A 21909-nucleotide genomic window follows, 5' to 3' on the forward strand; every position below is an offset into this window, starting at 1 on the left:
TGCGAGAATATATAAAACGAACTAAACCGTTTAGAAATTCATCTCAACTGTTTTTGAGTTATGCATGTCCACATAAACCAGTAACTAAGGAAACAATCGGTCGATGGATTAAATTGACTCTTATGAAGTCGGGAATAAATACAAAAATATTCAAAGCACACAGCACCAGGGCTGCGAGCACGTCAGCTATTACTAAAGATGTAGATATGTCTGTCATACTTAAGGCAGCAGCATGGTCTGGTCAGAAGACGTTTGCTAAATTCTACAATAAACCAATTGTAAAAGATGAAGGGACTGCATTTGGGAAAGCAGCGTTACGGAAAGCACGTTGATGTGAGTAATTTATCCTTATTATGAACATAATTATCAGTGTCTGGATTTAACAACAGGCTGATAATGAAAACACCAACGACCAATTACAGTAATTTTTACTGAAATCATAATATGGCACCTTGGGGAGCGTTCACATATTATGTCAACAAAAAATTGGCATTTTTAGACCCCCCCCCCCCCCCCCCCCCCCCCCCCATGTCATCAATTGTCATCATTGACTTGACACCCCCCCCCCCCCCCCAATATGATGACATCATCAAAATGGACTATTTTTCGTGAAAGTCATGTGATGGTGGCTATTGAACAGAGGAAAAGAGGTAAAAACAACTGAGTGCCAAAAGGTGTGAAATTTGATATATACCTCTTTGTCTCTGTTCAATACTGGTAGCCAGCATTACACGATGTTAACAAATAAAAAAGTCCATTTTGAAGATGTAGACATGTTTAGTGAAGTTCAGTTGTTAGAGCGTGGCTGAAGACCTGACAACTCAAGTTGATTCCCATCGCAGCCACATTTTTTTTCGGGGGCCCCCTGTCCACCCAGCAGTGAATAGGTGTAGGTGGATCACCTGATCTGGTAAAAAGTAATTTGTGAAGACTGATGTCCTATCCGAATAATAACATATATGTTACTAATCCGCTTCAACTTTTACAGTGTTTTTCTTGGGTGTGTTTTTATTCTATTTGTATAACCAAATTTTTGATGACATAATCTTGGTTATGAACCCCCCCCCCTCCCCCATGTCAACACTTGTCAACATTTGGCAGACCCCCCCCCCCCCCCCCCCCCCCCAAAGTGTTGACATAATATGTGAACGCTCCCTTGTTACTCAGTGTCTGGCGGAATCACAGACTGAGTTATATTTAATACCTCATTGACAATCTATGCAGTGTCTGGCTTAGGACACAGGCTGCAAATAGATTAAACATGATTAACCTGTGTCTGAATTTAGTCACAGAGTTATGAATGTATATCATAACTATCTATGCAGTGTCTGGCTTAGGACACAGGCTGCAATAGCTTTGAAAAACTTTTTACATACTAAATGAAAGTAGATATGGAACCTCATGGCTTAGGACATCGTTCCTTTTATCATAGGTTTTAACGTTTTAATATAGCATAATGGAAGAATATGCTTATAATTGTGTATGTCCGTTTATATATTGGATCGCTACAATATCTGTTACGGCTTTAAAGTCTCGGGCAAGGCCATATGAATATTCATTGGGTCTATAAAATTAGAAAATTAAACGAGACTTACCTGTAAGTTGAAGTTTGATTGGAATTTTATAGACCCAAGAATATTCTTAGGCCTTGACCGCCCTTCCCAATTTTATCCCACCCCATGAATGTATACATCGTTTTGCAAAATTGCAAATCAATTTGAGGTCTTTTAATTAGATAATTGATGGTAATTAGCTTTAAATAGTGATTGCGCATGTGCAGGGCGCTTTCTCTTGGGCAAGGCCTAAGAATATTCTTGGGTCTATAAAATTCCAATCAAACTTCAACTTACAGGTAAGTCTCGTTTAATTTTCTAATTATATTGAAAGAACCCCTATTCCAACATGTCTGTTGAAGAAATCACTTACAAGGAATTATTATGCATCCAACAGCGGAATGCTATTGCGTTCCTAACTGTAGGTAGATGCCCATCCATAAACATTCATGAGCATTTAAAGCGAATAATAGACTTCAACAGTCATGACGTCACTTCCCTCGTAATGACGCAAGGTAACTTAGTTACTGGCTCTAAACTATCGGAACAATGGCGGACGCCCTTATGAAATACTTCTCAGAGGAGCAAGATAATGTATCCAGAGGAGAAAAACATTATCAATCTCATCATGTTTTGTCATTTTTAAACAATCTGATCACAAAACATGTGAAAAAGTTCTAGCCAGCATGAAGAACGTGACGTCAGACTATTGAATTCTATTGGTGATTCGTGTATTGGCATCCGAGCAGCTCAAAAGTGTGTTACATGTTTTTTTTTTCTGAAACTGATTCTGTCAGGCTCGGAGTGATCGCCAACAAAATGCACCACCGGGTCAAATAAACAAATAATCACCTTCAAATTTATTTCGTCAACCAAGCCTCGAAAGTCTTCCTCCGCCCTAAGGACTGCTTCATAACCACCCTCAGGTTTATTGGTCAAGTGATAAAATCTGATGGTTTGCGCAAATGAATCTGGCAACAGGTCGGACAGATGGCGATTCCTAACATCAAATCACCGATCATTAAGCCCTAGCAGATTACTTTAATAAATAAATAATTATAGTCAACCAGTGATAGATTAATCCTTGATTAAGAAACGTTTGCAAGTTGCTCGTATAGTTTGCCTCTTATCCTGTGCTCGTTGGCAATGATTTAACATTGGCTGCACGGAACAATTTGACTCCCAGCCCCGCTTTTTTAATGAAGAATAGACATCTAAAGTCGATGTGTGAAAGAAATAAGACATAAGAAGTTCAAAAATAATAATAATGATGATAATAATAATAATAATAATAAATGTACATTTATATAGCGCGTATGCCGAAGCTTCGAAGCGCTTCACAATGACCATCAGTGAAAAACATTACACACTGCCGATTCGGACATACGAACATACATCCAATTACACACACACTCTCTCTCTCTCTCTCACACACACACACACACACACACACACACACACATCGTATACACGTACACACTAAATATACATACATGCATATAACATACACACACATACATACATACACACTTAACTTAATGTATACACGAGTGCACACATACATACATACACATACACACACAAACACACACACACACACACACACACACATTTTATCAGCGCTGCTTTCAAGTGTGACTAACAGTGGGAGTGAATTCTCAATGTATCTCTTATGCGTTTGATCACTAATATATTTTTTATATTTTGTTATTTCTGCAACATATTACTCAACTTATGTGACTGAACAATTAACTAAGCCTCCACCTGCACCCCAAATTAAATGCACAAACCACTGTGAGGTACTTCCAGCCTGTACTATGTGTAACCACCGATGTCAAGGTTCCCATGATTCACGGGTAAGACAAGGGGGAAAAAAGTGCAATGTCAAAAATATGGTTCCTATCTAGATAAGTGAAAATTTAAACCAATCTTCTGAAAGACTGGATCCATACCTTTTTAAAATTTATCTTCTGATTGTTAAGATGAATCTTAACAACGCCACTACCACATTATCTCATTCGTCTGCAGTGTTTCATTCATCCTTTTTTGTTGATAAAGGGGAAACCCGAAACGTCCATTTTAATCTGTTTTCGTATATCATATTGAATCTTACATTCAATTTCACATTAATATTGATTTCAAAGTATGTCATCTTCTTTACTAGTCTTTAATATAATATGCTGGTCGTCGGTAAGGAAAATCCATCCTCGCTTGTTTACGTCTCCATGTCCTAAAAATCTGCCTATACATTCAGTTATTAACATATTAACCCTCTCCTTACCACCTATTTGAACATTCAGTTACTAACATATTAACCCTCTCCTTACCACCTATTGGAAAATCGTCACATTTGTTACGATGCAACCGTCACTTTCCTCATCCAGATTTAATTTCTTTTTACTCTAGCTATAAGAACTTGACATTCTGTAATAGAGCTCATATTGTCGTGCAATATTATGTATATAATGTGCTTGTTACGGTTCTGTTTGAGTAAGAAATGTCTGGTTTTTTCTTTGTATTGGGTAGGTGTGAAGTTTTGGGGAAAATTCTGAAAATGACAGGTAAGGAGAGGGTTAATGCCACATTTTGGTTCAATATGTACTCTATTCATTAGTAGTGCCCCAAAAGCTGGTTACATACATATTCCCAATGATTTAGAAACCAGGAGAGTAGAGGACGTCACGTTTCTTGATTGATTGATTAAGACACTGCTATGTAAAATGGGAGAATGGATGATTTGAAATGTGCTCAAAGCATTTCTTGATCCCTATAAATCTATGCTATTTTATATGTTATTTTGTAGATAGATTGGGGAAGGGGGGTGTTATGGGTGTATTGCCATCGTTAATAAGTAGTTCTTGATTCTCTACAAATATATTAGATACTGCTGAATACGGAAATCCACCGAAATCTACCAAAATCCAACAAAATCTACCAATATCCACATAAATCTACTGGCACCAGTTGAGAGTAAACCAGAGACCGGTACAAGTGGGTATTGAAGCAGCTACTTTAGGAGTTGGGCACCCTTGGGGAGTGAACCGGAGACTACGGGATGTGGACACCAGTGGGGATTAAAACCGTAACTGTGGAAGGTGGGCACCAGTGGGGAATGAACCAGAGACGATGGGAAGTGGGCCCAGAAGAGAGTGAACCCAGAACTGTTAAAGGTGGACAACAGTGGGAATGGTACCGGAATACCCAGTAATTGGTGGAAACTGGTGGGGAGCGAACCAGGGACTATAATAGTGTATAAACCCGGTAGAAAGGAGATATGGACACCAGTGAAAAGTAATCTCTTGACTGCCTGAAAAAGGCATCGCTAGTGAGGAACGAGCGCTGTAATATGGAAGTTGAATAGCCAAGATTGCAAGATGTAGACATATTGTTCCAGGTTCACTCCTTTCTGGTGTCCGCTCCAGAAAGTCTCGTGTTCACTCTCCACTGAATATCGTCTTCAATAGCCCTGAGTTCGGTCCCCTAGTTTCCACATCTCACAGCCTCACTTATATACACCTACCATGGTACCGGGTTCACTCCAGTGCCGCGCTGAAGACCGGTCTGGACCGCGGTCCGACGGTCTTTTAGCTGTGAACCGAAGACCGGTCCCAGAGGGGAAGATCGGCGGCGGTCCTCACTTCGTATCACCTTTCAACTAGTGCGGGGCGGTCCTTGCAAGGACCACGGTCCTACGGTCTCGCGCCATAGCCTACTACTTCCCCAGCGATTCGTTGCTTCGGTTGCCTATCTTCCACCAATCACCACCCATCCCACTTAATTAATCGCACCCACCCCCCTTTGCCATACACTAAACGACACAGACGACCATACAGGCAGACGACCACCAACCTCCACTCCGCAAACCACCCTTTCGTGTGTGAGATGGGGGAACAGGAGGCGCACGCCTTGGACGATTCCATTATACGGGGTAAATTTAAAAATTTACTACACCATAATGATCGCAATGACAATGATCTATGGTGAAGGCATGACCCCTCTTCTCTAATGGGTTATTGTTTGAAATGTATGTGACTACAAAAGATGTGTGTGTTTGTGTTGTGTGTGTGTGTGTGTGTGTGTGTGTCGAACCTAGCAAGTAGCAAATCCGATTTTTTGTTTTCTTTTGTCCATCTCTTGTCACCACTCCTTTCTATCGCAGTGTTGTCATTTAAAATAATACAATAATATTAAAATTTCGTTTGGTGTTTTTACTAATCAAATAATATGAGTTTCATTAGTTTCTTCCTTCCAAAAAACCCAGTTATAACGTCTGAATTTTAAAAAAGTCCAATAGAATATTTGGGGACCCCGATAGCTCAGTTGATAGAGCACTCTCTTTATACGCAAAGGGCCAGAGATCGATCCCGGGTGCAGTCGATTTTTTTCTGAATCCCTGTCTACTCAGCAATGAATGGGTAGCTGAGTTTGTTAGATCTGGCGAAAAGTCACCATCGACCCCTCTTATCACCTCATCCACCCCCTTTTATTATAACTTCACGTCTCTCTCTTACTCTTCAATGCTCGCTGCCCTCTAATGTGTGTGGGGGGGGGGGGGAGGGGGGGGGGTAGGAGTTGCGTGTGTGTATCAACGCCACGAACAACTCGATCAACGCCTTGGGCGATGCCATTATCTCCGTTAATGGGGATAAATTTCAAATTTTATTAAATTATCGAAGTAACAATGAAGTACGGTGAGCAAATAAAGAAGGCATCACCCCTCTTCTCTAATTAGGTTACAATTTGAAATGAGTGTGACTACTCCGTGTGTTTTACTCCTGTAGGCCACGGTTTTCATCGTGTAGCGGTCTTTAACGGTTCAAGAATGAACGGACCGGTCCTAGGACCGGTCCTTGCGGTCTTCATTTCCCAAGGACCGTAGGACCGTGGTCCTTAAGCTTGCCAAGGACCGCCCCGCACTGGTTCACTCCCCACAGTTATCCACCTCTCATAGCCCTGGATTTACTCACTTTCCATTGGTATCCATCTGTCTGAGTCTCGGGTTCGCTACCCATTGGTGTGCACCTTCCATAGTTCAAAGTTAACTCCCCACTTATGTCCACCATCCCCAGTTCCAGGTTTAATCCTCACAGTCTTAGGTTAAGTCCTCATGCTTGTCCACTTGAGGTATTACGGGATAACTCTCCACTGGGTGTGTTCTGTCTTTTACTCATTCCCCAGTATTGTCCACATCTCTCAGTCCCTGGTTCAATCGCAACGAGTGTTGTATACATTCCAGATTGGTGTCCACCTCCCATAGTCCCGGGTTCATTACCCACTCATGGTATCCACATCTCGGTGTTCTGGGTTCTCTCCCCATTGATGTCAGCCTCAGATAATCTCATGTTCACTCTGCACTGGATGTCTTTTTTCCTCAACCTTAGGTTCATTGTCCATTGGTGACCACCTTCTATCGTTCCGAGTTCAGCCCCTCCCCCTTCATAGTCCCAGGCTCATTCCCCTCTGACATCAACCTCCCATTGTCCCAGGTTCACTTCCCAATTGTTTCCACATCCCATTCTCCCTTGTTGTCTCCCTAGTGGTATCCACTCCCATAGTCCCAGGTTCATTCCCCACAAGTGCCCATATCCCATAGTCCAAGCTTGACTCCCTATCTGTGCCCATCTCACATATTTCTGGGTTCACGCCCCATTGGTGCCCACCTCCCATAGTCTCTGGTTCACCCCCCCCCCCCCACCGGTGACAACACACAGTTCTCCAATTCAATCAACAATTGTATACCCTGCTCCCATAGTCTCTGATTCACTCCCGAGTGGAGTGGATGTCTGTCGATTTCGTGGCTTTCGTTATTCGGCATTACCGATCATATGCTCTTAGCAGATTTTATAAATCATCATTCGAGTCAACCGGCGATAACAAAAACCAGACCTCGGTGAAACTTCATTGGCTATGGTACCGCCACTGAGCAAAGCTAATGTTAATACACTCGGGTTCACATCCCAATGTGTCCACCTCCAATACCCACCCTGATAATAAACTCCCATTGACCCTAGTTCACTTCCCAATTTTGTCCACATCCCATTGTCCCAGGTTCACTCCCCAATTGTTTCCACATCCCATTCTCCCGTGTTGTCTCCCCAGTAGTAACCATCTTCCATTGTCCCAGGTTCATTCTCCACTAGTGCCCACCTCCCATAGTCCAAGCTTGACTCCCTACAGCCTATCTCACAAAATTCTGGGGTACATTCATCACTGGAGCCCACCTTCCATAGTCTCTGGTTCACTCCCTCACCGCCCCCCTGTTGTCCACCTCACATAGTTCTGGGTTCACTCCCTACTCGTGCCCACCTCCAATAGACTCCAGTTTAACCCACATGGGTGTACCCTGCTCCCATAGTTCACACCGCACTCCCCACTGGAGTGGATTTCTGTAGATTACCTTAGATTTCGGTGAATTTTGTGGATTTCGGTATTCAGCTGTACCGAATATAATATGCTATTTTATACGATTTTTTGTACATAGATGGATGTATTGCCATCTTTTATAGATGGTTCTTGATACCCTACAAATATAGGCCATTTTTATCTATTATTTTGTAGATGGTTTAGGGGGGGGGGGGGGGAGAATGGTATGGGTGTATTATCATCTGTGTATACGTTATCATGTAGAAAGATGGGGTTATGAGTGTATCGCCATCTTTCATAGGTGATATTGGCACAAATATAACACACACATACACACACTCACATAGATTATGAATAGCTTTTAATGAGTTTCAAATGATCATATGTATCAATTTCGACAACTTGGATGATTTTTTACTTTGAATTTATGGTGGCTATGTTTAAAGTTTAAATTTAGATTTAATTAAATTTCATTTCATTTTTTGAGAATTAGAATTCAGAGTTATACATTTTACAACCTCAAGGTTTGATAATGTTTAGGATTAAATTATGACCATATTCTAAATTCGTTTTTTGAAAATTATTATCTTGATCATTTCAGGCTCACCACCAGAATTGCCTCAATAATTGTAACAACAACTGTATATCAGCGTAAGTAATTAAAGAGCATCCCTCTTCACGGCCAGGTGGAGTAGAGCCCCCATCGCCGGGAAATTGTTGTTCTCTATTGTCTTCTTGTACTTCCTTACTCACTTCTAGGGTATTGCATCATTTCAATGCCTTATGATTGATGATTAATGTTTTTGATGTGCGGCTATGTGGTCTTGTGGTATGACACTCGCTTTCGGATCTGAAGATCCTGACTTCGAGCCTCGTACGGAGCATCGTTGAGTCCTTGGAAAAGGCTCTTTATTCACATTATCTGTCCGTACTCAGGTGTAAAATGAGTACCTGGCCGTTAACAGCGTTGCCTCTGTCGAATAAAATTGTAATATCACCTAATAGACGTCATGTCTTGTTCTACATGTTACGTCAGGTCAAGGACATTTAGTGAATATTGCGCTATATAAACCTCACGTTTTTGTTTCGTATTTTTTCTTTAATCTTACTTATGGTTCATTAAGTTGACACCATGATAACTTGAGCGATCATAACTTGAGAATTTATATAGCGCAATATCTATTAAACGTATCAAGCGCTTTTCAGAGGGTCCCTGGCCATCAGCAACACTTAATATGTAAGATGTGATATGACGCTTGTATGGCGATATTACAGGGGGTTTTTTTCGGACAGAGAAAACGCTATTAACGGCCACTAATCACTTTACACCTGAGTACGTGGAGAAAATGTGAGTAAAGAGCTGCTCCAAGGACTCAACTATGCGCTCACCACAAAACCCTAAAGCAGCATTAAATAGACATTATACAAACAGAGTCATTTTCGCTCGTACGTCCCCTGTCACTCCTTGCTAATAAACATGATATTGCGGATTCATAGGTCTGTCATACAGCAAAGTTATAGACGCTGAAGAATATTTAATTTTGATGTAATTGCCAAGTGCGCCTTATATAAATAGCGTAAGAAGTATTAAATCAAAAATGAATATGACAGCTTCAAAAAAGAACAAAATACTAAACACGAAACATTTCGAGCTCAATACAGCCAACAACAACCCCCCCCCCCCCAAAAAAAAAACAAAAAAACAAAAAAACAAAAAAAAAAAAAAAACAAACATAAACGATTACGTTGTCGATCTGTTGTTGTTTTTTTTTTTTAGCAATGTATGTTTTTATTATTTTGTTGTTGGCTGAAGAAGGGTTTTGAGCCCGAAACGTTCCGTGATTTATTGTTTTAAAAGCTTTCATATTCATTTCTGTTTATTACTTTTTACAGTTCACAGCTTCTGGCAGCTTAGTACTACTTTAGCATAAAGCGTGCGATTTCTCTTTATGTCAAATGCCACTCACAACACAGGCAAATGGAACCAATTCAGACTCCAAAGGAAGTATAGATGGAATGAAATTGACGTCACTCAGCTCTTTGTAATCTTCATTAATTTATTAAGAATTAATCACTAATAGACTAAGAGAAAAACAGAGGGCTGCGTGACGTCAACGTCATTCCTTGCGTTTAGTCATGTCTCACACAAATAGGTGATGGATATATATCTTCCTCTACTTTGTTATTAACTGATCCTATGTTCGACAAATGGATGATGCCAAGTCTGCAAAGATAGATCATCATCAAGCCCTACTGCAACCTCCTCGTGGTGTCGAACGGTAACAGGTCAAGCTGGCCAACTGCAGAGGGCGACAAGAATAGGCAATGGCAAACCATTCTTGTAACTTTGCCGAGTTAACTGCATGAATAAGTCCAAAAAGTTAAACGGTGACAGCGTAAAGGGGAGCATGTTTTCACGGAAGACTGCTGCCTCGCTCGGTTGGGAGCGTGATGTTCGTCAGGTCACACCGAACCGTCAGCCAGTTACTAGGCGAAATAAATTTAACAAATGTGACAAAACCAAAATTGGGACATGGAATGTCAGGACCTGTGCCCAAAAAGGAAAACTAAACAACATTCTAAAAGAAATGAAACGGCTCCAAATAAATATTCTTGGCCTGGCAGAGATGAGATGGAAAGAGCAGGGAACCATGTCAAAACAAGAAAACAACACGACATATAAGATCATATGGAGTGGTGGAACCTCTTTCCAAAAAGGAGTAGGGATGATCTTAGACCAAAAATCAACCAAATTTTACAAAGGGCACGTAGCAATCTCAGACAGAGTTTTGCTGGTTAAGCTAAGAGGACCTGTAGTTGACACCAATATTATTCAAGTGTATGCACCAACAGAAGAGGCGACAGATGCAGATATGACAGAGTTTTACCATTCACTAGACAAAGCAAAACGAATGTGTAAATCACAAGAAGTCCTTATGGTAATGGGGGACCTAAATGCTAAGATTGGCAGAGGCAGAGATGGTGACATAATCGGACCACATGGACTCGGAGACAGAAATGAACGAGGAAACATCTGGGCAGATTGGTGTAGAACAAATAAATTAATGATTTCAAACACCTGGTTTCAACAACACCCAAGAAGAACCTGGACATGGCAATCACCAGGGGACAGAGCAAGGAACCAGATAGACTTTATAGCAGTATCATCAAGATTCAGAAATGGCATATTAAATTGCAAAACCTACCCAGGCGCCGATGTAGACATTGACCATGTCCCAGTTGTTTGTACAGTAAGGATAAAGTTTAAAGCTATTCAGAGAACAGCTGGTAGAATAAAGAGGGATTACAGGTTATGCAAAGACAATGGCATACAAACAAAAATGAGAGAAGAATTTGAAAATGCACTCATGATACAAAGCCAAAGTGAACCTGATAACGAAAAATGTGAAAAACAATTTGATATATTCCAAAAGTGTGTCAAAGCAACTGCAGAAAAACATTTACCAATAGCTCAAATAAACAGCAAAAAGGAATGGATGACAAATGAAATTCTAAACCTATTTGAAGAAAGACGAAAATGCAACAGAGGGTCTGCAGAATACCAAACATTGAACAACCACATTAAATCCAAATGCATCGAGGCACACGAGAACTATCTAGACTGGAAATGCTGCGAAATCGAAAGAGAATACAAACCCAACCCCCAACAAGCTCACCAAAGAATAAAAGAACTATCAGGGAAAAGGAAAAGCAAAGCAGCAGGAAGTTGTATCCAAAACAAACAAGGGGAACTGCTATTTGAAGAACAGCATATAGAAAGCCGATGAGTAGAATACATAGGCGAACTGTACAATGATCCAAATAGAAATGAACCACCACTGAAATTCAAAGAACCATTAAGCGGACCAAACATCACCAAAAGTGAAATTGAACATGCCATGGAACGAATGAGGGATGGTAAAGCAACAGGCCCTGATGAAATATCTGTAGAGGTATTAAAAAGCCTAGGAGATCTAGCAATTGATGAACTTCACATATTATTCAACAATATATACAATACTGGGAAAATTCCAGAAGATCTCTGTAACTCTATTTTCATAGCAATACCAAAGAAAGCAGGTGCAGTCAGATGCGAAAATTTTAGAACTATAAGTTTAATAAGCCACATCAACAAAATACTGTTGCGTATAATTATCAACAGGCTAAGGAATAAGATTAACCCCGAAATCGCAGAAGAACAATATGGATTCCAACCTGACAGAGGGACAAGGAACGCAATATACCTCCTCCGTGTTTTAAGTGAAAGAGCTATACAGGTTCAGACCCCACTATACCTCTGTTTTGTCGACTACAAAAAAGCTTTTGATAGAGTACGCCACGAAGAAATACTAAAACAACTGCACTCCATTGGCGCTGATGAGAAAGACCTCAGACTCATGCAAACATTATACTACACCCAGCAGGCATCTATCAAAATCGGAAACTCTACAGGAAATTCCATTCCTATTAAGAAAGGAGTCCGTCAAGGGTGTGTTGCCTCACCAGATCTGTTTAATCTATACCAAGAAACAATCATGAGGGGCATAAATAATATGGAGGGAATAAAAGTGGGAGGTCACAACATAAATAATATAAGATACGCAGACGATACGGTACTCATTGCAACATCAGAAATCCAACTTCAAAAGATTGTTGACAAAGTGGTAGTAGATAGTGAAGCCAAGGGAATGGAAGTGAATATCACCAAAACGGAATGCATGGTAATACAGAAAAACCCCGAAAACAACAACACCTGCAATATAACGATTCACGGCGAGCAACTTACCAACGTAGAAAGTTTTAAATACCTAGGTTCAATAGTGACAACAGATGGAAGATGTAACCGAGACATACGAGCAAGAATAACTCAAGCCAAACAGGCCTTCATGGACCTGGGAAACATTTTGAAAAACAAACAGATGTCGTTAGGGATTAGATTCCGAGTCTTGAAGTGCTACGTGTGGCCAATCTTGTTATACGGATGCGAAAGCTGGACTACAAATGCAGAAACACAAAAGAACATTGAAGCTTTTGAAATGTGGTGCTTGAGAAGGATGCGGAGAATATCGTATACTGCACACAAAACGAACGAAGAAGTGCTAAAACAAACATACCAACAAAGGAAACTAATGCCCTTAATAGTGGATCGACAACTATCCTTTTTCGGACACATAGTAAGGAAAGATAAGAATGAATACCTGGCAAGTTGTGGAAAAATACCTGGTAAACGCGCCCGGGGGAGACAAAGAAAAACACTCATAGACCAACTGAAGGGCTTCACCAACCTAACAATCCAAGAGCTGTTTGAAAAAGCAAGAGACAGGGAGGAATGGAGAGAGATAATTCATGCAGTATCCGACGCCTGGACCAGGCATGGAACCTAGAAGAGAGATGTTGCTAAACATATCTACTGAAAATACAGATCTGTTCTTCCGATTATGCATTCAAGCTCTGACACCTACTCTTCTGTCCCTGTTGTTCTTACGACGGAGAATGAAGGCATTAATATAAATGGGCGTCAATACGCTTCAACAGTCGTGACGTTACTTATTCCCCCGTAGTGATGCAGAGTAACTTAGTAACTGGCTCTTAACTATCGGAACAATGGCGGGCGCCCTTATGAAATACTTCCTCGACGAGCATAAAAGTGTATCAAGAGGGAAAAAAACATTATAAATCTGATCATGTTTTGACTTTTATACATTCTGATCACATGACATGTGAAAAAGTTCTAGCCAGCATGAAGAGTGAAAAGTCACGATTTTCTTTGTTTAGAACCAAGCTGCTCGTTGCTATCAGACAATTGAATCCTATTGAAACTGGCCCGAGGTTAACCGCCTTTTACATTATAATAACTTGTTACCCTTTAAAATGCCGACTATAGTTTGAAAACCACATTTACTTTCAACAACTCATCTGAAATTCAACTTTTCTGGACCTTTATCAAAGCTACAAAAGAGAGCAAAATAATCGACAGCTCAAAATATATGAATTGTTTATAAATTGCCTGGTACGTAAAGGGGTTCCATTGCGCAATGTAGGTACATCCTTACTGAGAAGAAACAAAGTAGCGCGGAAAACAACAATGCACACGAACGCATTACTACTCTGGAAAAAAAAATGCATTCTGCTCACATGTGGCAAGAAAGAGTCCATAATGTGTTTGAGAGGGATATCCCCATTCCCTCTCTCTCTCTGATCTTATTTATCCAGTTTACCGTAGTCGTTTCCCTCTGTGTTAAATCTGTGGCTGCTGGTTCTTTAGCCATGTCACCCATCGAACACATTTGCGAGTTGGCAAATGGAATGACACTCAAATATTTCTAGAGCTTCAAGCGGTTTTGAAAGAAGACTACTTGGTTATCTTCTAAAACAAAATTGAAGCAATGCCACATTTCCATGCGTTCAAGGGGGATTGTAGAGAGGCAGCAGGGGACATACTCTTTATTGACAGACACTTTAAAAGATTAATTGTTATTTTTAGTGTCATATTTGCCCAGTCACCAATGACACATTTAGTTCTTATTGTACTAATGGAACAAGTTTTCACATGCTTGTCCATTTTCATTTTCAAATTAATTATGTTTGACCTAAGACATAAGAAAAGGAAAGAAAGAAAAACAAACAGACAAAATGATAATAAGAGGAGTTTTGCGTTCTTTAACTTTGTGCATTTGGGATTACTTTGTTCTCTCTGAAATTTGGGATGATGTTCAACCAAACTCCATTTTTGTTTAAAATACGCCTATTTTAAATACTCAAATTGATGTATTATTCCAAGGAGTGTCTACACTTTCTAATGGTCTAGGAATTTTGTCTATGTGATTCACAGTTACTAAGTTAGGAGCGGTTTATCAGTGGCCAATTTCGATGGACTCTCGGTATAATTCGTTAACATTAGTGATGAAGGGATTTGAAGAATACGGCATTGTTAACAGTCGCGGTAGCTTTACTTGAGATGAATGTCATTCGATTATAGGGAATGAGATTAGCGGAAGAGTAGCGTCCCTTGATTGGCCGTCACCTGTGGATAAGTTATTTACTACAAGCCAAGCGCTCAAATAAAAAAAAATATTATTCATATTTCTGTACAAAAATGCATATAATCAATGTTATGCATTTTTGTACAGAAATATGAATAAGAAATTTTGTATTTGGAGCGCTAGGCTTTAGTTGGTTTGTTTACAAATAACTTCTCCACCGGTGACGTCCAATCAAGGGACGCTACTATTCCGCTAAATCTCATTCCCTACAGTTGAAATTGAAGATATAAAAAATGTTATTGATAAAAATATTGTTCAATTATTGTTCAATGTTACAAATAGGGACCGTTCACAATTGAGGGTCAACCAAAAAGGGGGTGGGGGGGGGGGTGTCTCCAAAAATTGATGTCAACTATGCTATACTTATTTGATACAACCAGCAATAAAAAAAAAAGGAGGAGAAAATGCGAAAAGTCTCATCAAAACTTCACTGATTCGTTTGACTGCCATTCTCATGTGTCTTTATTGCACCAAGTACCATTCAACAATTAAAAGTATGAATTCTCACACGAGAGTTTGTAGTAAGAAAGATGTGTTTGTGTGTGTGTGTATGTGTGTGTGTGTGTGTGTGTGTGTGTGTCAGGGAATGAGAAAGATGATGATAACGATGAAGATAGGTGGTGCTGAAGAAGAAAACTTGATTTTATCACCAAATGGAAGAAATATTTTTGAGGTCATAAATGATACCTTCAATATTTCAATGATGAAAAATTCTGTAAATACATTTTATATTGTTTTGATGATTTTAAACATTTTTTAAAAACTTCCCTCAGATATTGTTACAAAAAGTTTGCTTTCAGTCATGTATCAAGTTGCACTTTAAAAAAAAAAGACATTTCTATTTTAAGGTCCAAAAAGTATCATATATTTTAAAATGTCGAGTCAATTTTTCCAAGGTTTATATAGTTTTTGTTTCTCTAAATAAATTTAAGAAACGACTTGTGACTCCTCATTTTACTGCCTCGTTAGCTCAAGTGGAGGAGCGTTTGCTTGTACGCATAAGAATGTTAAAGTTGGCATCAACAAGGGGGGGGGGGTGGACAAATGTTGACAGGAGTTGACAATGGGGGGGGGGGGGGTCAATGTTTGTCAATATTTGGTTGCCGTCAATTGTGAAGGTCCCATAGCTTCTTTTAAATTTAAAGCGCAAAAATAAGCTGAATCACAGTAGATATATCCAGACGAATTTACATGACAGTGAGACAAGTGTTTTACCTGTCTTCTAAAATAGCTTCTTAAGACTTTTTATTTCACTTTCAGCTCGGAATGGAAAGAAGTTTTGAAGCAGCAAGTAGACAAATAACTCTGCCTGAAGTCTGAGCAGGTAGACCTTCTCGGACATTCACCAGACTTGGAACTACGATTAATAGCTTACAAGTTTTGTGTGTATGTACGCATGTATGTATGTATGTATGTATGTATGTATGTATGTATGTATGTATGTATGTATGTATGTATGTATGTATGTATGTATGTATGAAAGCATATATGTAAATAGATATATACAGAGAGAGAGAGAGAGAGAGAGAGAGAGAGAGAGAGAGAGAGTGCGAGGGAAAGAAAAATGGATTGAAGTATACAACGCTGTTTCAATACAAAATAGACATTAGAGACATCCGAAATTTAACAAGCTAGCTATAGGAGCAAACGTTGAATAAATACTTGTCGTCAAGTTTAATTAAAAATACTTTATTGGTTAATAAACTATAGCTACCGGTTATAGCAAAGACTTTCAAAAAATCACGATGTCAAATGTTTTCAAAGTTGCGTCTTGTTTTGTTTTCGCGAGAAACCCACATAATAAAGTTGTCTATAGTGAAACTAAATCACACATTTCATGAATACATTTTACCATGAAAGCAATTGGCTTATCCCAAAAACATAATTATAGTTTCTGCTGTTAAAGTTGGTAGAGAAAGACAATATTTATTACATTTCATTGACACTTCAGCCACAAAAATATACGCACAAATTAATGTGACAACGTTTGGAAAAAAAGCTTTTCCAGACTTTGTTTCACTTTATCCTAATTGATAATTGATTTAAATAAAAGGAGGCAACTTCCCACACGACACACGAGTATCATTATAAAGTCTTATTTTAACTCCCTCAACTCTAACATCGACTATATCCGTAGTTTAACCGGGTTAATAAAGCAGGAAAGCATTCTCGTTGTTTTTATTATATCTTCTTTTCAAATTAAATTGGTTATGGAAGACATTGTTTCCTTGTTGTTGTTGTTGTTGATTTGTTTCAATAGTTTTCAAATCGTATATTTTTCGTTTGTTTGTGTTTTGTTGTTTCTTGTTTTGATTTTGTTTGTTTTTTTTTTGTTTTTTTTTCTTTTTTTTTCTATCACTTCTTGTAAATTTTGGGACAAATCTAATTGAAGAATACATTGGAAAAACCACAGATGTCCACTTTTTTGATGGTGAATGCAAATCAATTGGATTGGGGGGGGGGGGGGGGGCTTCGCAATCAGGCAAAATAGGGATTCCATAGATTACATTATAATTTGAAAATCACATCACAAATATTCGATATGACAAAAATGCAGTGTGTTTGCTTGAACCATAGTAGATTTCAAAGTTTTAATCATATTTTCTCGAAAAATTGATTTAGATTTAGACACTTAAATTTCAATAAATTGGTTTTATTGTGGTAATATTTTATATTTAATTTACATCATTTACAGTCTCGGGGCTACAGACTTCTAACCTTCTCCTCCGGGTTTTTTTTCTCTCGAACCAGATATATTAAATATATTATAATGATTTTCCTTTCAGTGTTAGGATGAAACCATTCTCGTTGATTTTATTATATCCACTATTCAAAATAAATTGGTTATGGAAGACATTGTTTCCTTGTTGTTGTTGTTGTTGTTTTGATTCAATAGTTTTCAAGTCGTTTATTTATTTTTTTTCTATCACATCTTGTAAATTTTGGGACAAATCTAATTGAAGAATACATTTTAAATAAAACCACAGATGTCCACCTTTTTTTGGTGAATGCAAATCAATCGGATCTAGGAGAAAAAAGGCTTCGCAATAAGGCAATATAGAGATTTCATTTCCAGAGATTACATCATGATTTGAAAATCACATCACAAATATTCGATATGGCAAAAATGAAGTGTGTTTGCTTAACACATAATGAGGGATTCCGGAGATAAGTGAGCTATCCTGAGATAACGTGCGTTACCGTGAAATACGTGCGATATATTGAATTAACGTGAGATAACTTAGAATATCCTGAATAACTCGATTTGTTATACTGAGATAACGTGAAATAAGGCGTGAGCTATAGATAGTATGCAGATGACGTCACTCAGGCCTTTGTTATTGTTTTTGCCATCCGCGTTTGTGAGTTGTTCTCACAAAACTGTATTAACCAAACTATAAAAGTTCATGGTTACACAGAGTTTGTGTGTTGGTCCGTTATACTTCCGGATGGCAATGTTGTGAACTCCTTGGCCAAGCGCATTCTATCTATATAATACAGAGTAATGTATTCAGCGCTGGAAGGCTGCTTTTCACAGAGCTCTTAACTTTAAATTATTGCATTTTACGGCTGTATTTCAATCAGAACAATGACCCCATAACAATTTTGGAGGTCAGACCTGCAAAAAACAACAAGCCGGTTAAAACCCTTCAATTTGGTTAAAATTAAGTCGGAATAATAAATGTTGTACATAGTTGTATATGAGTTATGATATATATGTTGAATATTTGATTTTTTTGTGATTAAAAAGATGCATACATAATATTGTTATTAATCAGAAATATTTTCATCGGTATCAGATTCGTACAATTGAGAATAATGTGCACAAACTTTCCTCTCCATATAATGGTGTCAAAAAGTATTCCCTCAGTGCCGTTAGGTCCGTGAAATAGGAGTTTATCTCGGTTTTTATAGCATGTAACAGACAATATCAATTGCTTGTTATATTTTGGATCGGACGCTAGTCTATGATAAAGTACTTGTGGTCATATCTAATTGAACCAGCTACACAATCACTGTTGGGTGGATAAGAGGGGGGGGGGGGGGGGGGGGGTCAGAAAAAAATCTGGATCGATCTCTGTCCCTTTGCTTGTGAAACCCGTGCTCTACCATCTGAGATAACGACACCCCGCCGTGGTGGTATAAGGTGTAGACAATTTGACCAGAATGTGACCAAAAACAGAACCCGAGGGAAATTCCGATTGCACTGAGGTATACTTCTTCTTTATCTTCTTTGCTGCGATGAGGTCTTGTGGTATAACGCCCGCCTTCGGATCGAAAGACCTCGGGTTCGATCTTGCTCTGAGCGGCGCATAGTTCAGTCCTTGGATAACACCCTTCACTCACTTTCTCTCACCATACTGGGGGTGTAAAATGAATACCTCGACCTGGTCAACGGAAGTTGGTACAACAATTAGACTCAAGATAACACCAAAGACAGTTGTACTGCTACTATTCTGCTAAGGAACTGTGTTTCCCGTCTACCAGTGGACTGAATGCACAACTGTGTTTTCCGTCCACCAGTGGACTTAATACACAGCTGTGTACATATTCAGTCCACCGGAAGAGAAAATACGGGTAAACTGTTTGACTTTGCCCGACGAGAGAAGGCGAGGTGGTCGGCTGTTTAAGCACACCGTAACTGTAACCGGGATGGGATGAGAGGGATTCGAGCTCTTTTCTAGGAATAATATATTCTTTTTTTTTTTTTAATTTAAATTTTTTTTTTTTTAAATTTTTTGGGTATTCCCTTGACAGACATTTCTTAATTTTCAAATTCAACACATTGACATCATTCCTGGTGATTCGAGAAGTTTAATCGACTTTTAACGTTATTTATTTACTTTTTCTCACGTTTATTCTTTTAATTTAGGACACATTGAGACGTCAAAATGCATTACCTTGTGTATTCCGTGTACGTAACAATATGAGTCCGGAGAAAAAACGAAAGAAAAACGAACAAAACAAACAAACAAAAAATAAAAAATTGAAATGAGAACAACTTTAAGATGTCTTGAATATGTTTAAGGGAGCGTCAGAGAGATGGAGAGGGGCTCGGAGAGATGAGAGAGAGATAGAGGGGGGGGGGGGGGGTTTAAGGAATGCTCTGTAGCTACTTGTATTCACACGATTTCTTCTTGGCTCCTATCCTAATTTATAACGTTACGGGCTTGGGACACTTTTGGTTTAGGCAAAATCGGCGTGAGCCGCAAGGAAAATGATGGGATCTACATTATCTTAAGGTTTTTAAAGGTTCGATTGCGCTTATAAAACATTAAGGTCATTTTCGGGTTAGTAGAAAGGAAGAAATGGGATATCAGTCGAAAAGTTCTAGTTTTGCAAGTTATATTGGCACACAGAAAAAAATAATAAGGCAAAGGGAAACCCTTCAAAATGAGAACAGATGTAGATTCCAAAAGCGGACCATCTGTGTACTTAGTTTGAGATCAGCCAAAATTCTCATCAGACACAAGCACATTATACAACTAAATCAGACTGGCTTACAAATCATTATGTAACAACAAAGATTGTAACACTACATAACTATGTATATAACAAAGAGGTGACTTGCAAGAAAAAACAACTATCATCTCCAAAATCTAACTATACACATAACTGCTTCCCTCTCAGCCAAGGTCTCCGACCAGGGCCTGGAAAAAAACAAGTAATTTTATTCGAAGACAAGAGCAAGTTGGAAAACGTATAGGGGGATGGGATGGAAAAATATTAAGTGATTTCCCTATACATGATTGTGGGGGGTGGGGGTGGCTCAATTACCACTTGGAGACAAGTTCGCCAATTAAAAGGCCTACGTAGATAGCATAGTCTGAAACAATTTGGCTGACATATCATATACTCTAATGGTTGCAAATGTAAAATATTATGAAACCTAATATATGTAAAGAACAATAAATACACGGTTTCCTTCAAGATCCCCGGCCCAGGCTAATCCAAATTGTCCCATTGAAGAACAGGATACATATAACTGACATTAAATGACATGTAATCCAAATGGTATCGTATAGAGGGATAAAGAGATAGTATAGTCAGGATGTTTAAGAGTCCACCAAGAGGGTAGTGATTATGACGAGTTGCGGTCTTTGAAAGAGAAAAAGGTACACAAAACATACAGGACGATTCTAAATATGCCAGCAGTCTTGGGTCACAGGCGCCTAAGAATAAAGTCTAAATTATGTCCCAACAGCAGTCTACCCAATGTATGACGATCAATTATCACCCTCACAGAGATATTGAGTGGGAGTTTCTTGCCAAAAGGGAGATAATTAATAGTATAGATGGTTATTCTTTCTCATATTTAATGAAGACTCCCAGCGTCAGGGAGATGATTTACAAAGAAAAAATAATTTTTAAAAAGTACCACTTCTCACAGACACGTCAGGTGCTGGGCAAAGCCATTTAACTATCTACCTCCCACTATCTGATTCCAGGCAGGGGGAGCCAAATGGTCTCAATCCTACTCCAGAACAACAACATGGAAAAGGTTATGATAATCTGTCATCTGCATTTTTTGCCAAATTGGGACCTAAAATTTGCCCCCCAAAAAACCCCAAAATTTGCCAAAAAGACCAAAATTTGCCAAAAAATTTGCCGCACTTTGGGTCCTTATTTGAAGATTTTTTGACAAAACTATCGATGACTGAAGTTGGAAGTGTAGGTGACTCGATTTATTTGACTTGAGAAATGAAATGACTTTGTTACAAAGATTTTAAAGGATCATTATCCGTAGAGAGTCGCTTCCTTTGGTTTGGGCCCAGGCAAAGCTGCAACATTTCTCAAGTTTCGCACTTTTTTTTTCGTTATTTTGTTTTCGCTTCTTTTTTTCCCCAAAATTTGCCACGATTTGCCAATTTTGGGAAATTTGCGGATCGTCCTCATATTTGCGGCCGCAAAAAATGCAGATGACAGGATAATAGGGCGATGGCGAAGAC

The 21909-nt window shown here is 39.0% G+C and overlaps 1 long non-coding RNA gene across 3 annotated transcripts in view; it reads left to right on the forward strand.

Moving 5' to 3' along the window:
* The window catches only part of LOC144957038 (uncharacterized), a 36521-nt gene extending 18705 nt beyond the window's left edge, over positions 1-17816 (forward strand). For 2 of the 3 annotated variants that reach the window (XR_013642074.1, XR_013642075.1), the window contains exons 3-5: positions 3311-3409; positions 8518-8567; positions 16220-17816. This is a non-coding gene — a long non-coding RNA (uncharacterized LOC144957038). The remainder of the gene's footprint in view (positions 1-3310; positions 3410-8517; positions 8568-16219) is intronic. The other variant, XR_013642076.1, reaches the window with a different exon arrangement.
* The last annotated feature ends 4093 nt before the right edge of the window (positions 17817-21909 follow it).

The sequence above is a fragment of the Berghia stephanieae genome, chromosome 11 (assembly GCF_034508935.2).
Source record: "Berghia stephanieae isolate SIO BIC M18660-M18661 chromosome 11, UCSD_Bste_1.3, whole genome shotgun sequence".
Lineage (NCBI taxonomy): Eukaryota > Metazoa > Mollusca > Gastropoda > Nudibranchia > Aeolidiidae > Berghia > Berghia stephanieae.